Here is a 22,481-nt window from a genome sequence, read left to right as displayed (position 1 = left end):
TCGGGATGAGGATCAGGGTGCAGGGGGATGAGAGTTCTGGCTGGGGATGACGATCAGGCTGCAGGGGGATGAGGGCTCTGGCTGGGGATAAGGATTAGGGTGCAGGGGGATGAGGGCTCTGGCTGGGGATGAGGATTAGGGTGCGGGGGGATGAGGGCTCTGGCAGGGGATGAGGATTAGGGTGCGGAGGGATGAGGGTTCAGGACTAAGGCAGAGGATCAGGGTGCGGGCGATGCGGGCTCTGGCTGGGAATGAGGATCAGGGTGTGGGGATGAGGGCGCTGGCTGGGGATGAGGATGAGGGTGCAGGGGGATGAGGGCTCTGGCTGGGGATGAGGATTAGGGTGCAGGGGGATGAGGTCTCTGGCTGGGGCAGAGGATTAGGGTGCGGGGGGATGAGGGCTCTGGCTGGGATGAGGATCTGGGTGCGGGGGGATGAGGGCTCTGTCGGGATGAGGATTAGGGTGGGGGGATGAGGGCTCTGTCGGGATGAGGATTAGGGTGCGGGGGAATGAGGGCTCTGGCTGGGATGAGGATTAGGGTGCAGGGGGATGAGGGCTCTGGCTTGGGATCAGGGTGCAGGGGGATGAGGGCTCTGGCTGGGGATGAGGATTAGGGTGCGGGGGGATGAGGGCTCTGTCGGCATGAGGATTAGGGTGCAGGGGGATGAGGGCTCTGGCTGGGGATGAGGATCAGGGTGCAGGGGGATTAGGGCTCTGGCTGGGGATGAGGTCTCTGGGTGGGGCAGAGGATTAGGGAGCAGGGGGATGAGGGCTCTGCCTGGGGATGAGGATTGGGGTGCGGGGGGATGAGGGCTCTGGCTGGGGATGAGGGTGCAGGGGGATGAGGGCTCTGTCTGGGGATGAGGATCAGGGTGTGGGGGGATGAGGGCGCTGGCTGGGGATGAGGATTAGGGTGCAGGGGGATGAGGGCTCTGGCTGGGGATGAGGATTAGGGTGCAGGGGGATGAGGTCTCTGGCTGGAGCAGAGGATTAGGGTGCGGGGGGGTGAGGGCTCTGGCTGGGATGAGGATCAGGGTGCGGGCGGATGAGGGCTCTGGCTGGGGATGAGGAATAGGGTGCAGAGGGATGAGGGCTCAGGCTGGGAATGAGGATTAGGGTGCGGGGGGATGAGGGGTCTGGCTTGGGATAAGGATTAGGGTGCAGAGGGATGAGGGCTCTGACTGGGGATGAGGATCAGGGTGCAGAGGGATGAGGGCTTTGGGTGGGGCAGAGGATTAGGGTGCGGGGGGATGAGGGCTCTTGCTGAGGATTAGGGTGTGGGGGGATGAGGGCTCTGACTGGGGATAAGGATCAGGTGTGGGGGATGAGGGCTCTGTCTGGGGATGAGGTTTAGGGTGCGGGGGGATGAGAGCTCTGGCTGGGTCTGAGGATTAGGGTGCAGGGGGTTGAGGGCTCTGGCAGGGGATGAGGATTAGGGTGCGGGGGGATGAGGGTTCAGGACTAGGGCAGAGGATCAGGGTGCGGGCGATGCGGGCTCTGTCTGGGAATGAGGATCAGGGTGCGGGGGGATGAGGGCTCTGGGTGGGGCAGAGGATTAGGGTGCAGGGGGATGAGGGCTCTGGCTGGTGATGAGGATTAGGGTGCGGGGGGATGAGGGCTCTGTCTGGGGATGAGGATCAGGGTGTGGGGGGATGAGGGATCTGGGTGGGGCAGAGGATTAGGGTGCAGGGGGATGAGGCCTCTGTCTGGGGATGAGGATCAGGGTGTGGGGGGAGAAGGGCGCTGGCTGGGGATGATGACTGGGTGCAGGGGGATGAGGGCTCTGTCTGGGGATGAGGATCAGGTGTGGGGGGATTAGTGCTCTGTCTGGGGATGAGGTTTAGGGTGCGGGGGGATGAGAGCTCTGGCTGGGGCTGAGGATTAGGGTGCAGGGGGATGAGGGCTCTGGCAAGGGATGAGGATTAGGGTGCGGAAGGATGAGGGTTCAGGACTAGGGCAGAGGATCAGGGTGCGGGCGATGCGGGTTCTGGCTGCGAATGAGGATCAGGGTGCGGGGGGATGAGGTCTCTGGGTGGGGCAGAGTATTAGGGTGCAGGGGGATGAGGGCTCTGTCTGGGGATGAGGATTGGGGTGCGGGGGGATGAGGGCTCTGGCTGGGGATGAGGATCAGGGTGCAGGGGGATGAGGGATCTGGGTGGTGCAGAGGATTAGGGTGCAGGGGGATGAGGGCTCTGTCTGGGGATGAGGATCAGGTTGTGGGGGGATGAGGGCTCTGTCTGGGGATGAGGATCAGGTTGTGGGGGGATGAGGGCGCTTGCTGAGGATGAGGATTAGGGATCAGGGGGATCAGGGGTCTGGCTGGGGATGAGGATTGGGGATGAGGGCTCAGGGCTGGAGCAGAGGATTAGGGTGCAGGAGGATGAGGGCTCTGGCTGGGGATGAGGATTAAGGTGCAGGGGGATGAGGGCTCTGGCTGGGACAGAGGATCAGGGTGCGGGGGGATGAGAGCTCTGGCTGGGTCTGAGGATTAGGGTGCAGAGGGATGAGGGTTCTGCCTGAGGCTGAGGATTAGGGGCGGGGGGATGAAGGCTCTGGCTGTGGCAGAGGATTAGGGTTCGGGGGGATGAGGGCTCTGGCTGGGGTGAGGATCAGGGTTCAGGGGGATGAGGGCTCTGTGTGGGGCAGAGGATTAGGGTGCAGGGGGATGAGGGCTGTGGCTGGGGATGAGCATTAGGGAGCGGGGGGATGAGGGCTCTGGCTGGGGTTGAGGATGAGGGTGCATGCGGATGAGAGCTCAGGGCTGGAGCAGAGGATTAGGGTGCGGGCGGATGAGGGCTCTGTTGGGATGAAGATGAGGGAGCGGGGGGATGAGAGCTCAGGGCTGGAGCAAAAGATTAGGGTGATGGGGGTTGAGGGCTCTGTCTGGGGATGAGGGATTCATGCTGCAGGGGGGGGTCAGGGCTGGGTCAGAGGATCAGGGGGAGGATGAGGGCTCGGGCTAGGGATGAGGATTAGGGCACGAGGGGATGAGGGCTCTGGCTGGGAATGAGGATTAGGGTGCAGGGGGATGAGAGCTCAGGCCTGGAGCAGAAGATTAGGGTGCAGGGGGTTGAGGGCTCTGTCTGGGGATGAGGGATTCTTGCTGCAGGGGGGGTCAGGCTGGGTTAGAGGATCGGGGGGGATGGGGGCTCTGGCTGAGAAGAGGATCAGGGTGCAGGGACATGAGGGCTCTGGCTGGGAATGAGTATTCGGGTGCAGGGGGATGAGGGCTCCGCCTGGGGCAGAGGATCAGTGTGTGGTGGGATGAGGGCTCTGGCTGGGGATGAGGATTAGGGTGCGGGGGGATGAGGGCTCTGGCTGGGGATGAGGATTAGGGTGCGGGGGGATGAGGGCTCTGTCGGTCTGAGGACTAGGGTGCGGGGGGGATCAGGGGTCTGGCTGGGACTGAGGATTAGGGCATGGGGGGATGAGGACTCTGGCTGGGGATGAGGATTAGGTTGCGGGGGATGAAGGCTCAGGGCTGGAGCAGAGGACTAGGGTGTGGGGGGATGAGGGCTCCGACTTGGATGAGGATTAGGGTGCAGAGGGATGGGGGCTCTGTCAGGATAAGGATTAGGGTGCGTGGGGATGAAGGATCTGTCGGGATGAGTGTTATAACCTTATTCCCAGATTTGGACCTTAGCGTCCAAAATATGGGGGTTAGCATGAAAGCCTCCAAGCTTAGTTACCAGCTTGGACCTGGTACTTGCTGCCACCACCCAAAAAATTAGAGTGTTTTGGGGCACTCTGATCCCCCTGAAAAACCTTCCCTGGGGACCCCAAGACCCAAATCCCTTGAGTCTCACAACAAAGGGAAATAATCCTGTTTCCCTTCCCCCTCCAGGTGCTCCTGGAGAGATACACAGACACAAGCTCTGTGAAACTACACAGAGTGATTCCCCCTCTCCGTTCCCCAGTCCTGGGAACAAAAAGGACTTTCCTATTCCCCAGAGGGAATGCAAAATCAGGCTAGCAAATTCAACACACACACCGATCTCCCCCCTGATTTCTTCCTCCCACCAATTCCCTGGTGAGTACAGACTCAATTTCCCTGAAGTAAAGAAAAACTCCAACAGGTCTTAAAAGAAAGCTTTATATAAAAAAGAAAGAAAAAATACAAATGTTCTCTCTGTATTAAGATGATACAACACAGGGTCAATTGCTTAAAAGAATATTGAATAAACAGCCTTATTCAAAAAGAATACAAATCAAAGCACTCCAGCACTTATATTCATGCAAATACCAAAGAAAAGAAACCATAGAACTTACTATCTGATCTCTTTGTCCTTACACTTAGAAACAGAAGACTAGAAAATAGAACTACTTCTCCAAAGCTCAGAGGAAGCAGGCAGGCAGACAAAAGACTCAGACACACAATTCCCTCCACCCAAAGTTGAAAAAAATCCGGTTTCCTGATTGGTTCTCTGGTCAGGTGTTTCAGGTGAAAGAGACATTAACCCTTAGCTATCTGTTTATGACAATGAGGATTAGGGTGCAGGGGGATGAGGGCTCTGGCTGGAGATGAGAATCAGGGTGCAGGGGGATGAGGGCTCTGTCGGGATGAGGATTAGGGTGCGGGGGGATGAGGGCTCTGTCAGGATGAGGATTAGGATGCAGGGGCATGAGGCCTCTGGCTGGGGATGAGGATGAGGGTGCAGGGTGATGAGGGCTCTGTCGGGATCAGGATTAGAGTGTGGGGGGATGAGGGCTCTGTCGGGATCAGGATTAGGGTGTGGGGGGATGAGGGCTCTGGCTGGGGATGAGGATTACGGTGCAGGGGGATGAGGCCTCTGGCTGGGGATGAGGATGAGGGTGCAGGGGGATGAGGGCTCTGTCAGGATGAGGATTAGGGTGTGGGGGGATGAGGGCTCTGACTGGGATGAGGATTCGGGTGCGTACGGATGAGGGCTCTGGCTGGGACTGAGGATCAGGGTGCAGGGGGATGAGGGCTCTGACTGGGATGAGGATCAGGCTCCAGGGCGATGACGGCTCTGGCTGGGCCTGAGGATCAGGGTGCTAGGGGATGAGGGTTCTGTCGGGATGAGGATTAGGGTGTGGGGGGATGAGGGGTCTGTCTGGGGATGAGGATCGGGGTGCAGGGGGATGAGGGCTCTGGCTGAGAATAAGGATCAGTGTGCAGGGGGATGAGGGCTCTGGCTGGGGATGAGGATTAAGGTGCGGGGGGATGAGAGCTCTGGCTGGGAATGAGGATCAGGGTGCGGGGGGATGAGGGCTCTGGCTGGGGCTGAGGATTAGGGTGTAGGGGGATGAGAGCTCAGGGCTGGAGCAGAGGATTAGGGTGGAGGGGGATGAGGGCTCTGTCTGGGGATGATGTTTAGGGTGCAGGGGGATGAGGGCTCTGTCGGGATGAGGATTAGGGTGAGGGGGGATGAGGGCTCTGGCTGGGGATGAGGGTCAGGGGGCAGGGGGATGAGGGCTCTGGCTGGGGATGAGGATCAGGGTGCAGGGGGATGAGAGCTCTGTCTGGGGATGAGGATTAGGGTGCAGGGGGATGAGGGCTCTGGCTGAGAATGAGGATCAGTGTGCAGGGGGATGAGGGCTCTGGCTGGGGATGAGGATCAGGGTGCAGGGGGATGAGGGCTCTGGCTGGGGATGAGGATTAAGGTGCGGGGGGATGAGAGCTCTGGCTGGGAATGAGGATCAGGGTGCGGGGGGATGAGGGCTCTGGCTGGGGCTGAGGATTAGGGCACGGGGGGATGAGGGCTCTGCCTGGGGCTGAGGATTAGGGTGTAGGGGGATGAGAGCTCAGGGCTGGAGCAGAGGATTAGGGTGGAGGGGGATGAGGGCTCTGTCTGGGGATGAGTTATTCATGCTGCAGGGGGGGCTCAGGGCTGGGTCAGAGGATCAGGTTGCGGGGGGATGAGGGCTCTGGCTGGGGATGATGTTTAGGGTGCAGGGGGATGAGGGCTCTGTCGGGATGAGGATTAGGGTGAGGGGGGATGAGGGCTCTGGCCTGGGATGAGGGTCAGGGGGCAGGGGGATGAGGGCTCTGGCTGGGGATGAGGATCAGGGTGCAGGGGGATGAGAGCTCTGTCTGGGGATGAGGATTAGGGTGCAGGGGGATGAGAGCTCTGGCTGGGGATGAGGATCAGGTGTGGGGGGATGAGGGCTCTGTCTGGGGATGAGGATCAGGGTGCGGGGGGATGAGGGCTCTGGCTGGGGCTGAGTATCAGGGTGCGGGGGGATGAGGGCTCTGTCTGGGAATGAGGATCAGGGTGCGGGGGGATGAGGGCTCTGGGTGGGGCAGAGGATTAGGGGGCAGGGGGATGAGGGCTCTGGCTAGGGATGAGGATTAGGGTGCAGGGGGATGAGGGCTTTGGCTGGGGATGAGGATCAGGTGTGGGGGGATGAGGGCTCTGGCTGGGAATGAGGATCAGGGTGCGGGGGGATGAGGGCTCTGGGTGGGGCAGAGGATTAGGGTGCAGGAGGATGAGGGCTCTGCCTGGGGATGAGGATTGGGGTGCGCGGGGATGAGGGCTCTGTCTGGGGATGAGGATCAGGGTATAGGGGGATGAGGGATCTGGGTGGGGTAGAGGATTAGGGTGCAGGGGGATGAGCGCTCTGGCTAGGGATGAGGATTAGGGTGCGGGGGGATGAGGGCTCTGTCTGGGGATGAGGATCAGGGTGTGGGGGGATGAGGGCTCTGGCTGGGGATGAGGATTAGGGTGCAGGGGGATAAGGGCTCTGGCTGGGGATGAGGATTAGGGTGCAGGGGGATCAGGGGTCTGGCTGGGGATGAGGATTAGGGTGCGGAGGGATGAGCGCTCTGACTGGGAATGGGGATCAGGGTGCGGGGGGATGAGGGCTCAGGGCTGGAGCAGAGGATTAAGGTGCAGGGGGATGAGGGCTCTGGCTTTGGATGAGGATTAAGGTGCAGGGGGATGAGGGCTCTAGCGGGGGAAGAGGTTCAGGGTGCGGGGGGATGAGGGCTCTGGCTGCGGCAGAGGAATAGGGTGCAGGGGGATGAGGGCTCTGGGTGGGACAGAGGATTAGGGTGCGGGGGGATGAGGGCTCTGGCTGGGAATGAGGATTAGGGTGCAGGGGGATGAGGGCTCTGTCTGGGGATGAGGTTTAGCGTGCAGGGGGATGAGGGCTCTGGCTGGGGATGAGGATTAGGGTGCGGGGGGATGAGGGCTCTGGCTGGGAATGAGGATTAGGGTGCAGGCGGATGAGGGCTCTGGCTGGGGATGAGGATTAGGGTGCGGGGGGATGAGGGCTCTGTTGGGATGAGGATTGGGGAGCGGGGGGATGAGAGCTCAGGCCTGGAGCAGAAGATTAGGGTGCAGGGGGTTGAGGGCTCTGTCTGGGGATGAGGGTTTCATGCTGCAGGGGGGGTCAGGGCTGGGTCAGAGGATGAGGGGGGGATGGGGGCTCTGGCTGGGAAGAGGATCAGAGTGCAGGGACATGAGGGCTCTGGCTGGGAATGAGTATTCGGGTGCAGGGGGATGAGGGCTCCGCCTGGGGCAGAGGATCAATGTGCGGTGGGATGAGGGCTCTGGCTTTGGATGAGGATTAGGGTGCGGGGGGATGAGGGCTCTATCGGGATGAGGATTAGGGTGCAGGGGGGATCAGGGGTCTGGCTGGGACTGAGGATCAGGGCATGGGGGGATGAGGGCTCTGGGTGGGGCTGAGGATTAGGGTGCAGGGGGGATCAGGGGTCTGGCTGGGACTGAGGTTTAGGGCATGGGGGGATGAGGGCTCTGGTTGGGGCTGAGGATTAGGGCACGGAGGGATGAGGACTCTGGCTGGGGATGAGGATTAGGTTGCGGGGGGATGAAGGCTCAGGGCTGGAGCAGAAGATTAGGGTGTGGGGGGATGAGTGCTCAGGGCTGTAGCAGAGGATTAGGGTGTGGGGGGATGAGAGCTCTGGCTGTGGATGAGGATTAGGGTGCAGAGGGATGAGGGCTCTGTCAGGATAAGGGTTAGGGTGCAGGGGGATGAGGGCTCTGTCGGGATGAGGATTAGGGTGCAGGGGGATGAGGGCTCTGTCGGGATGAGGATTAGGGTGCAGCGGGATGAGGGCTTAGGGCTGGGGCAGAGGATCAAGGTGCAGGGGGATGAGGGCTCTGACTGGGATGAGGATTAGGGTGCGGGGAGATGAAGGCTCTGTCAGGATGAGGATTAGGGTGCGGAGGGATGAGGGCTCTGGCTGGGAATGGGGATCAGGGTGCAGGAGGATGAGGGCTCAGGGCTGGAGCAGAGGATTAGGGTGCAGGGGGATGAGGGCTCTAGCTTTGGATGAAGATTAAGGTGCAGGGGGATGAGGGCTCTAGCGGGGGAAGAGGTTCAGGGTGCAGGGGGATGAGGGCTCTGGGTGGGGCAGAGGATTAGGGTGCAGGGGATGAGGGCTCTGGCTGGGGATGAGCATTAGGGAGCGGGGGGATGAGGGCTCTGGCTGGGGATGAGGATTAGGGTGCGGGGGTATGAGGGCTCTTGCTGAAGTTGAGTATTAGGGTGTGGAGCGATGAAGGCTCAGGGCTAGGGAAGAGGATCAGAGTGCGGGGAGATAAGGGCTCAGGGCTGGGTCAGAGGATCAGGGCACGGGGGGATGAGGGCTCCGGCTGAGAATTAGGATTAGGGTGTGGGGGGATGAAGGCTCTGGCTGGGGATGAGGATCAGTGCACAGTGGGATGAGGGCTCTGGCTGAGTCTGAGGATTAGGGTATGGGAGGATGAGGGCTCTGGCTGGGGCTGAGGATGAGGGTGCATGCGGATGAGAGCTCAGGGCTGGAGCAGAGGATTAGGGTGCGGGGGGATGAGGGCTCTGTTGGGATGAGGATTAGGGAGCGGAGGGATGAGAGCTCAGGGCTGGAGCAAAAGATTAGGGTGCTGGGGGTTGAGGGCTGTGTCTGGGGATGAGGGATTCATGCTGCGGGGGGGGTCAGGGCTGGGTCAAAGGATCGAGGGGAGGATGAGGGCTCTGGCTGGGGCTGAGGATTAGGGCACGGGGGGATGAGGGCTCTGCCTGGGACTGAGGATTAGGGTGTAGGGGGATGAGAGCTCAGGGCTGGAGCAGAGGATTAGGGTGGAGGGGGATGAGGGCTCTGTCTGGGGATGAGTTATTCATGCTGCAGGGGGGGCTCAGGGCTGGGTCAGAGGATCAGGGTGCGGGGGGATGAGGGCTCTGGCTGGGGATGAGGTTTTGGTTGCATTGGATGAGGGCTCTGTCGGGATGAGGATTAGGGTGAGGGGGGATGAGGGCTCTGGCTGGGGATGAGGGTCAGGTGTGGGGGGATGAGGGCTCTGTCTGGGGATGAGGATTAGGGTGCGGGGGGATGAGGGCTCTGGCTGGGGATGAGGATCAGGGTGCGGGGGGATGAGGGCTCTGGCTGGGGATGAGGATCAGGGTGCGGGGGGATGAGGGCTCTGGCTGGGGCTGAGTATCAGGGTGCGGGGGGATGAGGGCTTTGGCTGGGGATGAGGATTAGGGTGCAGGGGGATGAGGGCTTTGGCTAGGGCTCAGTATCAGGATGCAGGGGGATGAGGGCTCTGTCTGGGAATGAGGATCAGGGTGCGGGGGGATGAGGGCTCTGGGTGGGGCAGAGGATTTGGGTGCAGGGGGATGAGGGCTCTGCCTGGGGATGAGGATCGGGGTGCGCGGGGATGAGGGCTCTGGCTGGGGATGAGGATTAGGGTGCGGGGGGATGAGGGCTCTGTCTGGGGATGAGGATCAGGGTGTGGGGGGATGAGGGCTCTGGCTGGGGATGAGGATTAGGGTGCAGGGGTATAAGGGCTCTGGCTGGGGATGAGGATTAGGGTGCAGGGGGATCAGGGGTCTGGCTGAGGATGAGGATTAGGGTGCGGAGGGATGAGGGCTCTGGCTGGGAATGGGGATCAGGGTGCGGGGGGATGAGGGCTCAGGGCTGGAGAAGAGGATTAGGGTGCAGGGGGATGAGGGCTCTGGCTTTGGATGAGGATTAAGGTGCAGGGGGATGAGGGCTCTAGCGGGGGAAGAGGTTCAGGGTGCGGGAGGATGAGGGCTCTGGCTGCGGCAGAGGAATAGGGTGCAGGGGGATGAGGGCTCTGGGTGGGGCAGAGGATTAGGGTGCAGGGGGATGAGGGCTCTGGCTGGGGATGAGGATTAGGGTGCGGGGGGATGAGGGCTCTGGCTGGGGATGAGGATTAGGGTGCGGGGGGATGAGGGCTCTGGCTGGGAATGAGGATTAGGGTGCAGGCGGATGAGGGCTCTGACTGGGGATGAGGATTAGGGTGCGGGGGGATGAGGGCTCTGGCTGGGAATGAGGATTAGGGTGCAGGGGGATGAGGGCTCTGTTGGGATGAGGATTGGGGAGCGGGGGGATGAGAGCTCAGGCCTGGAGCAGAAGATTAGGGTGCAGGGGGTTGAGGGCTCTGTCTGGGGATGAAGGTTTCATGCTGCAGGGGGGGTCAGGGCTGGGTCAGAGGATGAGGGGGGGATGGGGGCTCTGGCTGGGAAGAGGATCAGAGTGCAGGGACATGAGGGCTCTGGCTGGGAATGAGTATTCGGGTGCAGGGGGATGAGGGCTCCGCCTGGGGCAGAGGATCAATGTGCGGTGGGATGAGGGCTCTGGCTTTGGATGAGGATGAGGGTGCGGGGGGATGAGGGCTCTATCGGGATGAGGATTAGGGTGCAGGGGGGATCAGGGGTCTGGCTGGGACTGAGGATTAGGGCATGGGGGGATGAGGGCTCTGGGTGGGGCTGAGGATTAGGGCACGGAGGGATGAGGACTCTGGCTGGGGATGAGGATTAGGTTGCGGGGGGATGAAGGCTCAGGGCTGGAGCAGAAGATTAGGGTGTGGGGGGATGAGTGCTCAGGGCTGTAGCAGAGGATTAGGGTGTGGGGGGATGAGAGCTCTGGCTGTGGATGAGGATTAGGGTGCAGAGGGATGAGGGCTCTGTCAGGATAAGGATTAGGGTGCGGGGGGATGAAGGCTCTGTCGGGATGAGGATTAGGGTGCAGGGGGATGAGGGCTCAGGGCTGGGGCAGAGGATCAAGGTGCAGGGGGATGAGGGCTCTGACTGGGATGAGGATTAGGGTGCAGGGGGATGAGGGCTCTGTCAGGATAAGGATTAGGGTGCGGGGGGATGAAGGCTCTGTCGGGATGAGGATTAGGGTGCGGGGGGGATCTGGGGTCTGGCTGGGACTGAGGATCAGGGTGCAGGGGGATGAGGGCTCTGGCTGGGGATGAGGATTAGGGTGTGGAGGGATGAGGGCTCAGGGCTGGGGCTGAGGATTAGGAAGCGGGGGGATGAGTGCTCTGGCTGGGGATGAGGATCAGGGTGTGGGGGGATGAGGGCTCTGGCTGTGGATGAGGATTAGGGTGCAGAGGGATGAGGGCTCTGTCAGGATAAGGATTAGGGTGCGGGGGGATGAAGGCTCTGTCGGGATGAGGATTAGGGTGCAGGGGGATGAGGGCTCTGTCAGGTTAAGGATTAGGGTGCGGGGGGATGAAGGCTCTGTCGGGATGAGGATTAGGGTGCGGGGGGATGAAGGCTCTGTCGGGATGAGGATTAGGGTGCAGGGGGATGAGGGCTCAGGGCTGGGGCAGAGGATCAAGGTGCAGGGGGATGAGGGCTCTGACTGGGATGAGGATTAGGGTGCAGAGGGATGAGGGCTCTGTCAGGATAAGGATTAGGGTGCGGGGGGATGAAGGCTCTGTCGGGATGAGGATTAGGGTGCGGGGGGGATCTGGGGTCTGGCTGGGACTGAGGATCAGGGTGTGGAGGGATGAGGGCTCAGGGCTGGGGCTGAGGATTAGGAAGCGGGGGGATGAGTGCTCTGGCTGGGGATGAGGATCAGGGTGTGGGCGGAAGAGGGCTGTGGCTGGGATGAGGATTAGGGTGCGGGGGGATGAGGGCTCTGTCGGGCTGAGGATTAGGGTGCAGGGGGATCAGGGGTCTGGCTGGGAGTGAGGATCAGGGTGTGGGTGGATGAGGGCTCTGACTGGGGCTGAGTATCAGGATGCAGGGGGATGAGAGCTCTGGCTGGGAATGAGGATCAGGGTGCGGGGGGATGAGGGCTCTGGGTGGGGCAGAGGATTAGGGTGCAGGCGGATGAGGGCTCTGCCTGGGGATGAGGATCAGGGTGTAGGGGGATGAGGGATCTGGGTGGGGTAGAGGATTAGGGTGCAGGGGGATGAGCGCTCTGGCTAGGGATGAGGATTAGGGTGCGGGAGGATGAGGGCTCTGCCTGGGGCTGAGGATTAGGGTGTAGTGGGATGAGAGCTCAGGGCTGGAGCAGAGGATTAGGGTGGAGGGGGATGAGGGCTCTGTTGTGATGAGGATTAGGGAGCGGTGGGATGAGAGCTCAGGCCTGGAGCAGAAGATTAGGGTGCAAGGGGTTGAGGGCTCTGTCTGGGGATGAGTTATTCATGCTGCAGGGGGGGCTCAGGGCTGGGTCAGAGGATCAGGGTGCGGGTGGATGAGAGCTCTGGCTGGGGATGAGGTTTAGGGTGCAGGGGGATGAGGGCTCTGGCTGGGAATGAGGATTAGGATGTGGTGGGATGAGGGCTCTGGCTGGGAATGAGGATTAGTGTGTGGGGGGATGAGGGTTTAGGACTGGATTAGAGGATTAGTGTGTGGGGGGATGAGGGCTCTGGCTGGGGATGATTATTAGGGTGCGGGAGGATGAGCGCTCAGCGCTGGAGCAGAGGATTAGGGTGCGGGGGGATGAAGACTCTGTCGGGATGAGGATTAGGGTGCGGGGGGATGAGGGCTCTGGCTGGGGATGAGGATTAGGGTGCGGGGGGATGGGGGCTCAGGGCTGGAGCAGAGGATTAGGGTGCAGGGGGATGAGGGCTCTGTCGGGATGAGGGTTAGGGTGCGGGCGGATGAGGGCTCAGGGCTGGAGCAGAGGATTAGGGTGTGGGGGGATGAGGGCTCAGGGCTGGAGCAGAGGATTAGGTGTGGGGGTGAGGGGTTTGAGGCGTTGGAGAGGCTCAGGGCTAGGGCAGAAGCACAGGGCAAGGGCAGCCTGCCTTGCCATTAGAGAATGGTGGGTGCTAGGACCCTGGGGCAGCAGACAGGAGTTCTGCCAGGAGCCCAAGCAGGCAGGGACATGGTGCAGCGGGGTGGGGACGCAGGGGGAGGGGTGGCAGGCGGGGGCTGGGACCTGCTCCAGGCAGGGACGCGGCGGTTGGGGGAGACCCGCGGGGGCTGAGGCCGATCCAGGCAGGACCGGGGAGAGACCCAGCTCCAAATATTGCTGGAGCAGGGCCCCCATCCCTGAGTATTCCTGGTGCCCGAGCACCACAAACAGACATAATCTGCCGCCTATGCCCACACCACAGGGGATCCCCCCCACCAGGTCCCAGTCTCTGCCCCCCAAATCCCAGCTGCAGCTCCACTGGGGCTGACGCAGCTCTGAGGCTTCTCCCAGCTTCCCCGGGGCAGAGTCACTTTCCTGCCCCCCCAGCACCCTCCCGGGGTCTCTCACTCACTGGGGGGCTCCGGCCCAGGGGGCTGGTGCGGGCAGGGCCTGGGGCTGCCCAGGGGGCCGGTCCCAGCTGGAGAAAGCCCCCCCCCGGCTGAGGTAGGAATGTGCTGCTGGTAGCAGCCTGGGGCTGGACCCTCTCTGTGGGGGACACTTGCTCCTCCCTCCCCTTCCTGGCCCTTCCCACGCCCTGTTGCCAGCAGAGAGTGGCCCCCCCAGCCCAGCCCAGCGGTGTCCCTGTCTCAGGGCCCCCCCAGCCTCTGCCCAGTTCAGAAATCACTCGGGGGAACCATTTCCCACCTACACAAGGACAAATCCCTGCAGGTGAAAATGGGGGGAAACACCTTTCCCCACTGTTCAGGTGCAGTGGATGCCACGTGTCGGCGCGACGCCCAGGACCTCCCACTCTCCGGCTGATTTAGAGCCGTTGAGGGGGAGCACTGGGGAGTTCAGACGGCGGTTGATTTTCGTCGCTGGCAGGGAGGCCCTCTGGGATGCTGGACACCAGGAATGCAGGACGGCAGGAATGGGGGTGACAGGCCTCCTGTTCCTCACTCTCACGGCGGGACCGAGGGGGTTCATCACTCTCCAGCTCGGGAGCACTGTGAAGACCCGAGCATGGACGGGCCGTCGCTGGGGTGCACAGCCCCGCGCAGGCTCTGAACACGTCCTTATATCACTTTTGTGGCGGGAAAAGTTCTGAGGAGATGGAACGCTGAGGGCCGGTTTTGGTGGGAAAAACCGGTTTGAACTGGTCTGAGCCAGTGTCCTGATGGTAAACACGTATCCTCACAGAGATGAGTCCAGGGTCAATAGTTCATATGCTCCAGGTTGGATCCTATTTTAAAGCCAGTGATTTACTTCATAAACACCTTATTAACCAACTAATTGAACATATTAAACAATTTATACTTCTTACACCTAGCAATGAGATAAAATACAGAACACAGACAAACCCTGTCAGTAACGGCTAACGTCCTAGATGGGAAATCAGCAGCGGTTTGTAGAGGGGGGAGCGCACAGTCTGAATGTGTATGACCCGACCCCAGCCCCCAGCCCCGCAAAGCAGTAGGGCTTGGCACTCTCTCTGTGCATTGGTGTGGTGGCTGAGGGGTTAACCAGGCAGTGACAATCCAAGGAGGTTCCCTGAGTCAGTCTCACTCCTGAGGAGATTCTGCACCAAAAAAATTCTGTGCACAATATTTTAAAATTTTGCTAATTTTATTTGTCAATAAATAAATGTGGAGGCTCCAGCATGGCAGGGGAGAGTACAGGCTGCTGGATGCACAGAGGTGGGAGATCACCCTGCAGCCCCCACTCTCCTCCAGTGAAACAGACTCGGTGGTGAGGCTGCACCTCTCCGCTGCCTACTCCAGGAGCCCCCAAAAGACTCCCCAGAACTGCTCATGGGGGCACACGTGCCTTCCTTTTGCTTCCCCATCAGAAAGTCAGAAAGCCCAAGCAGCTGGCCCCGGGCGATTTGAAAGGGCCCAGGGGCTCCTGCCACCACTACCAGCAGCACAGCGGGACTGAAGCGGATTCCTGCCCACGCTCGCTCTGCATGGGGCACCACTCCCAGAAGCATCTGGAACATCTCTGCAGCCCCATGGGGTGTGTCTCTCGCACGCTGCCCCCACCCCAAATGCCAACTCTGCCATTGGAACTGCGGCAATGGGAGCTGCAGGGGTGGTGCCAGTGGGCAGTGATGCCAGGAAACCCACACCCCCCAGGCCTCTTTCATGTAGGAGTTGCTTGCAGATGGAGGTGTGGGTCACTTTTGGGAGCTGCCCAAGATAGGTGCCACACCCTAACCCTCTGCCACAGCCCAGATCCCACACCCAAACTCCCTCCCAGAGCCTGCCACTGCCCCCCTGCACCCCAACCCCAGCACAGATCCCCCACCCTGCCCACACCGAAACTCCCTCCCAGGGTCTGCCCCCACTTGCCCTGCACTCCAACCCCCTGCCCAGCCCCAGAGCCTGCACCTCATGCACTCAAACTCCCTCCCAGAGCCCGCACCCTCTCCAGCACCCAAACTCACTCCCACAGGCTGCCACCATCTCCCCCCACCCCCTGCCCATCCCAGAGCCTGCACCTCATGTACCCAAACTCCCTCCCAGAGCTTTAGGAGGGTGGGGGGGGACGAGGAAGGAAGGGCAGGACTTGGACCCGTCCTGGACATCACCAAAAGTTATATAAACCTGGTGACGCTGAGCTGGAGCCCTAGTCACTGCACATCTCTCTCCTTACAGGGGGGACTCTGTGGGGCAGGGCGCTGCTGGGGGTTCATTCCTTCCTTTCATGGCTGTGGAAGGGTGAACAGGGAGAGAATTTGCTCCTCTGTTCTCTGCGGAGCACACAGGCAGCGGGTTATTTCCAGGGCTGTAACAAACACAAGCTAGCAGAGGGGGGAAGGGATTTCCCGCAGGATCTATTCCCAGGGCAGCTCCCAGGCTGTGCCCTGGTGAGCGGTGCCCAGGGGATTTAGAGGCTTTAGAGGCAGGTGACTGACACGTGCTGGGTCCCATCTCCAGCGCTGAACTGACACGTGCTCGCTGCACTCTCAGCCGGGGGCTCCTTAGTCTGATGGTTCAGCAGCACCAGCCCCCGCCCCTGCTTTTCCCCTGGGGAGCCCCAGCCCCTCTCCTGCCCCCTCCGGGCTGAGGCGGGTCCCCGCGTGTCCCATCCCCCCTGCGTGGGGCCGGGGGCAGCGCGGGGACACGCGTGGGGCGAACACGCTGCTGCCGGGAGGGGCTGGGCCTGGCTGCCTGGTTCGCCCCCTGCCCGGGGGCTCCCCGAGCTCCCCGCGGCCAGAGCGGGGCTGCGGGGGACGAGTGTCCCGGGCGGGGCGGAGCTCGGGAGCGGCTGGGCCGGGAGCTGCAGGAGGGGCCGGAGCGCGGCTCGGCTGCAGAGCTCGGAGCCCAGGCTGGGCCCGGGAGCGAGGGGAGGGGGAGCCGGGGGGGGATCTGGGGTGTCAGAACTGGGCGGGGGGAGCTGGGAGTTTGGGGTGCGCTGGGGGGGCTGGGGATTGGGGGCTGTTTAGACGTCACAAGCGCTCCCAGCGCTGCCGCTGTATTAAACCGCTCCCCGGGAAAGGGCGGGGGGGCGCTCAGCAGGGGAAAAGGAGGAGCGGCGAGGAGATGGTCTGCCTGGCCCCGGGGACCTCCTTTTCTTGGGCTGGAGAGGGCGGAAGCGGCACTGGGGCAGGCTGGGAGATGTAGTTCCTGACGCTCTCCGGAGCGGAAGTGACGTCGGCGGGGAGGCGGGGCCGGCTGCGAAGGAGAGTTGGTCGCTCCGGCTCTGCCTGGCTCGCGCGGGGCCGTTGGCGCCTCTGGCCGGAGAAGGGTTTGTGCCCTGGGGACTCTGGGCATGCGCAGATCGCGGCGGGAGAGCCCTTCATTAACCCCCCCGCGCCCGGCCCGGGCCCTGCCCCTGCCCCCCCCCGCTGCGGAGCTGCAGCTCCAGGTCCCGGAGCGAGCCCCGGGGGGGCCGGGCGGTGACTCCGCCCCAGTGTCCGGGGGGGACCCGGCATCCCGCAGCGCCGGGATCTGCTCGGGGGGGGCAGCGCCCGCGGGGGGCTCGGAGCTGCTGTCCCCGCAGGAGCCCAGCGCCCCCCGGCCCGGCCAGGCTCTGCCCTGGGGCCCCGCGGGGGAGGGGCCCGGCCCCACTGGGGTCCCTGCGTGGGAAAGGGGCGGGCGGGGGTGGGAAATGTCTGTGCAGCCCGGACATGGGGGGGGGAGAAGAGCAGGTGACCCCCGAGGAGCGGGGAGAGAAAGGGGGGGCTGAGATCCCCTCGGATTTACCGCTGCCCCCCCGTGGGGACCCCCCTCCTCTCCCGCCCTGCCCCATTTCTCCCTAGAGAGCAACGAGCAGCACCCAGGGTGACCCCCCCTCCCCCAAACCCCTGACAAGTTCCCTGTTCCCCTCCCCCCATTGTGCCCCATTTTCTCTCCCCTTCGCCAATGGCCAGTTCAGATCTCAGGTTTGGGGTGTTTCCCCCCATTTTCACCTGCAGGGATTTGTCCTTGCAGGACAGGCTCCAGGGTTTCTGGTGCCCTAGGCACCGAGCCATTTTGCCGCCTTGCGCGCGGGTCTCGCGGCTCCGGTGGGGCTGCCGCAGCCGTGCCTGCAGGAGGTCCACCGGAACCGCGGAAGCAGTGGACCGTCTGCGGGAATGCTTGCAGCAGCTCCACTGGAGCCACGGGACCAGCGGACCCTCTGCAGGCACGGCTGCAGCAGCTCCACTGGAGCCAGCGGCCGCCCCTCCCCCCCCCCCCGGCAAAATGCCGCCTCCTCCATAATCCTGGCGCAGTCGCCTAAATGCAAGCACCGGCCTTGTTTCAGTGGGAAATCGCTCCCCTGAGTGATTTCTAAACTGGGCAGAGGGTTAATGGGCAGAGGCTGGGGGAGTCTTGAGACAGGGACACCTCTTTGCTGGGCTGGGAGGTTCACTTTCTGCAGGCAACAGGGCATGGGAAGGGCCAGGAAGGGGAGGGAGGAGCAACTGTCCCACATGGAGATGGCCCAGCACCAGGTTTCCCAGTCCCAGCTACTCCCCCCTCCCCATCACCTGCTAGTCACATTCCCAGACCCCACTGCCAGCCCCTCCCCACAGCCAGCGACCTTCTGACTGCAGCCTCACTCCTTTCCCCTGTGAAAAGACATCACCCAGGGCTCCCTCCTGGCTCTGTGAGTGTGAGGCAAGATGAATCCGTCCCATTCTGTTGTTGATTCAATATCCCTATATAATCCCCTCCAATTTCCCCTCTTTTCTCTTGAATGGTGACATAAAATCTCGCCACATGTTGATGTTTGTCCCTTATATTAGTAAACATTTAGTTTGTGCCCCATTTTCTCCTCAATTCTGATATCAAATTCTCAAAAATCTTCCTACTTTTCTCTCCAGGTGTGTGACTGAGATCAGGATTCTTATACTGAGCATGGCCCTGTTCTGACAGCTGCTGCAGAGACCCAAACTGAGATCTGGGCCCTGTTCTGCCAGGCGCTGAAGAGACCCCAGGTGAGATCAGACCCCACTGTTGTGCCAGGTAAAACTGAGACCTGCACCGAGATCATGGCCTCCCTTGTGCCAGGCAGCGCATGACTGTGACCCAAACTGCTGCCTCCATTGTTGTGGGCACTTCAGAGATCTCGACTGAGATCTGTGTCCCCATTGGACCTTGCATTGCACTGAAGAAGATCACACCCCACCCCTGTACTGTGCACTGCACAGACTGACAGAGATCCTACTCCCACATTTTGCCAGTTGCTGCAGGGGCCCTAAACAAAATCAGGGATCCTGTAATGCTGGGAGCTGCAGAGTCCTCAACTGAGGTCAGGCTTCCTGTTGTGCAGGGCTCTGCACAGACACTAACCAAGATCAGGGTCCCCATTGTGACAGGTGCAGAAAAGACACCAAGGGTATCTCTACCCTGCTGTTAAAACCCCCCGCTGGCCCATACCAGCTGGCTCAGGCTCATAGGGCTCAGGCAAAGGGGCTGTTTAATTACAGTGTAGATGTCTGGGCTCAGGCTCGAGCCAGGCTGTCGGACCCTGCGAGGTGGGAGGGTGCCAGGTCTTGGGCTGCAGCCCCAGCCGGAACATGGACACCACAATTAAACAGCCCCACAGCCTGAGCCATGTGAGCCCACATCAGCGGGCACAGGCCAGCTGCCGGTGTCTGACTGCGGTGTCGACATGCCCACAGGGACAGAGAGGCCTTGCCACAAAAAGCTCAAAGGCTAAATAGGCCAATGGTGGGAGGCGACTCTCCATTTTAGAGATGGGGAAACTGAAGCTCAGAGAGCTGAAGTAATTTGCTCAAGTTTGCATGGAGAATTTGGGGCAAAACTGGGAACTCATAGATTCATAGACTTTAGAGTCAGAAGGGACCAATATGATCATCTAGTCTGACCTCCTGCACAAAGCAGGCCACAGAACCCTACCTATCCACTTCTATAACAACCCCCTGACCTATGTCTGAGTTATTGAAGTCTTCAAATTGTGGTTTGAAGACTTTAAGCTGCAGAGAATCCACCAGCAGGTGACCCATGCCCCACGCTGCAGAGGAAGGCGAAAAACCTCCAGGGCCTCTGCTAATCTGCCCCGGGGGAAAATTCCTTCCCGACCCCATATATGGCGATCAGCTAAACCCTGAGCATGTGGGCAAGACTCACCAGCCAGGACTCAGGAAAGAATTCTCTGCAGTAAATCAGATCCCATCCCATCCAACATCCCATCACCAACCACTGGGCATGCTTACCTGCTGATAATCAAAGATCAGTTGCCAAAATTAAGCTATCCCATCATACCATCCCTTCCATAAACTTATCAAGCTTAGTCTTAAAGCCAGATATGTCTTTTGCCCCCACTACTCCCCTTAGAAGGCTGTTCCAGAACTTCACTCCTCTAATGGTTAAAAACCTTCGGCCATGTCTACATCTAAAATTTTGCAGCGCTGGTTGTTACAGCTGTATTAGTACAGCTGAATAGGGCCAGCGCTGCAGAGTGGCCACACTTACAGCAACCAGCGCTGCAAGTGGTGTTAGATGTGGCCACACTGCAGCGCTGTTGGGCGGCTTCAAGGGGGGTTCCGGGAACGCGAGAGCAAACCGGGAAAGGCGACCAGCTTCGCCGCGGTTTGCTCTCGCGTTCCCGGAGCCACCCAGCAAACCGCAGGGAAGGAGACCTGCTTGCTCGGGGTTCCGGGACCGAGAGAGCAAACCGGGGAAGGAGACCAGCTTCGCCGCGGTTTGCTCTCCCGTTCCCGGAGCCACCCAGCAAACCGCAGGGAAGGAGACCTGCTTGTTCGGGGTTCCGGGACCGAGAGAGCAAACCGGGGAAGGAGACCAGCTTCGCTGTGGTTTGCTCTCGCGTTCCCGGAGCCACCCAGCAAACAGCAGGGAAGGAGACCTGCTTGCTCGGGGTTCCGGGACCGAGAGAGCAAACCGGGGAAGGAGACCAGCTTCGCCGCGGTTTGCTCTCGCGTTCCCGGAGCCACCCAACAAACCGCAGAGAAGGAGACCTGCTTGCTCGGGGTTCCGGGAACGAGAGAGCAAACCGGGAAAGGAGATCAGCTTGATTACCAGAGGCTTCCTCCTTCTACGGAGGTCAAGAAAAGCGCTGGTAAGTGTTTACATTGGATTACCAGCGCTGGATCACCAGCGCTGGATCCTCTACACCCGAGACAAAACGGGAGTACGGCCAGCGCTGCAAACAGGGAGTTGCAGCGCTGGTGATGCCCTGCAGATGTGTACACCTTCAAAATTGCAGCGCTATAACTCCCTCACCAGCGCTGCAACTTTCTGATGTAGACAAGCCCTTCGTCTAATTTCAAGTCTAAACTTCCTAGTGTCCAGTTTATACCCATTTGTTCTTGTATCTACATTGGTACTAAGCTTAAATAATTCCTCTCCCTCCCTAATATTAATCCCTCTGATATATTTATAAAGAGCAAGCATCTCCCCCCTCAGCCTTCTTTTGGTTAGGCTAAACACACCAAGCTCTTTTGAGTCTCCTTTCATAAGGCAGGTTTTCCATTCCTCGGATCATCCTAGTAGCCCGTCTCTGAACCTGTTCCAGTTTGAATTCATCCTTCTTAAACATGGGAGACCAGAACTGCACACAGTATTCCAGATGAAGTCTCACCAGTGCCTTATGTAACGGTACTAATATCTCCTTATCTTTGCTGGAAATACCTCGCCTGATGCATCCTAAAACTGCATTAGCTTTTTTAACGGCCATATCACATTGGCAGCTCATAGTCATCCTGTGATCAACCAGTACTCCAAGGTCCTTCTCGTCCTCTGTTGCTTCCAACTGATGTGTCCCCAATTTATAACTAAAATTCTTAGTATTAATCCCTAAATGCACTTTTCACTATTAAATTTCATCCTATTACTATTACTCCAGTTTACAAGGTCATCCAGATCTTCCTGTATGATATCCCCTTTCCTTCTCTGTATTAGCAATACCTCCCAGCTTCGGGTCATCCGCAAACTTTATTAGCACATTCCTGCTCTTTGTGCCAAAATCAGTAATAAAAAGGTTAAAGAAGATTGGTCCCAAAACTGATCCTTGAGGAACTCCACTAGTAACCTCCTTCCAGCCTGACAGTTCACCCTTCAATATGACCCGTTGGAGTCTCCCCTTCAACCAGTTCCTTATCCACCTTTCAATTTTCATATTGATCCCCATCTTTTCCAATTTAACTAATAATTTCCCATGTGGAACCGTGTCAAATGCCTTACTGAAATCGAGGTAAGTTAGATCTACTGCATTTCCTTTGTCTAAATAATCTGTCACTTTCTCAAAGAAGGAGATCAGGTTGGTTTGGCACGATCTCCTTTAGTAAAACCATGTTGTAATTTGTCCCAATTACCATTGATCTCAATGTCCTTAACTAATTTCTCCTTCAAAATTTTTTCCAAGACCTTACATACTGACAGTTAGTGTCAAACTAACAGGCCTATAGTTACTCGGATCACTTTTTTCCCCTTTCTTAAAGATAGGAACTATGTTAGCAATTCTCCAGTCATTCGGTACAACCGCTGAGTTTACCGATTCATTAAAAATTCTCGCTAATGGGCTTGCAATTTCATGCGCCAGTTCCTTTAATATTCTTGGATGAAGATTATCTGGGCCCTCCGATTTTGTCCCATTAAGCTGTTCAAGTTTGGCTTCTACCTCAGATGAGGTAATATCCACCTCCATATCCTCATTCCTGTTTGTCATCCTTCCATTATCCCTAAGCTCCTCATTAGCCTTATTAAAAACTGAGGCAAAGTACTTATGTAGATATTGGGCCATGCCTAGGTTATCCTTAACCTCCTTTCCATCCTCTGTTTAGCGGTCCCACTTCTTCTTTCTTTGTTTTCTTCTTATTTATATGGCTATAGAACCTTTTACTATTGGTTTTAATTCCCTTTGCAAGGTCCAGCTCTACATGGCTTTTAGCCTTTCTCACTTTATTCCTTACATGTTCTGACCTCACTAAGGTAGCTTTCCTTGCTAATCCCACCCTTCTTCCACTCCTTGTAGGCTTTCTGC

General features: G+C 59.4%; 2 protein-coding genes across 5 annotated transcripts in view; both read left to right on the top strand.

The window, feature by feature from the left end:
• The window catches only part of LOC115642835 (zinc finger protein 850-like), a 453,819-nt gene that overhangs the window by 399,845 nt on the left and 31,493 nt on the right, over positions 1-22,481 (top strand). The window lies entirely within an intron of this gene.
• Positions 16,617-22,481, top strand: part of LOC115642838 (KRAB domain-containing protein 1-like) — a 35,483-nt gene continuing 29,618 nt past the window's right edge. The window contains exons 1-2 of one of the 4 annotated variants that reach the window (XM_030546535.1): positions 16,617-16,778; positions 18,340-18,481. The gene's annotated coding sequence lies outside the window, so the exon portion shown is untranslated. Of the gene's footprint in view, positions 16,779-17,748; positions 18,123-18,339; positions 18,482-22,481 lie in introns of those variants that run through there. The other 3 variants (XM_030546534.1, XR_003998242.1, XR_003998243.1) reach the window with 3 other exon arrangements.

This window comes from Gopherus evgoodei, unplaced genomic scaffold (genome assembly GCF_007399415.2).
Source record: "Gopherus evgoodei ecotype Sinaloan lineage unplaced genomic scaffold, rGopEvg1_v1.p scaffold_46_arrow_ctg1, whole genome shotgun sequence".
NCBI classification, from domain to species: Eukaryota; Metazoa; Chordata; order Testudines; family Testudinidae; genus Gopherus; species Gopherus evgoodei.
Note: the sequence above shows the minus strand (reverse complement) of the source record. Positions and strands in the feature narration are given on the sequence as shown.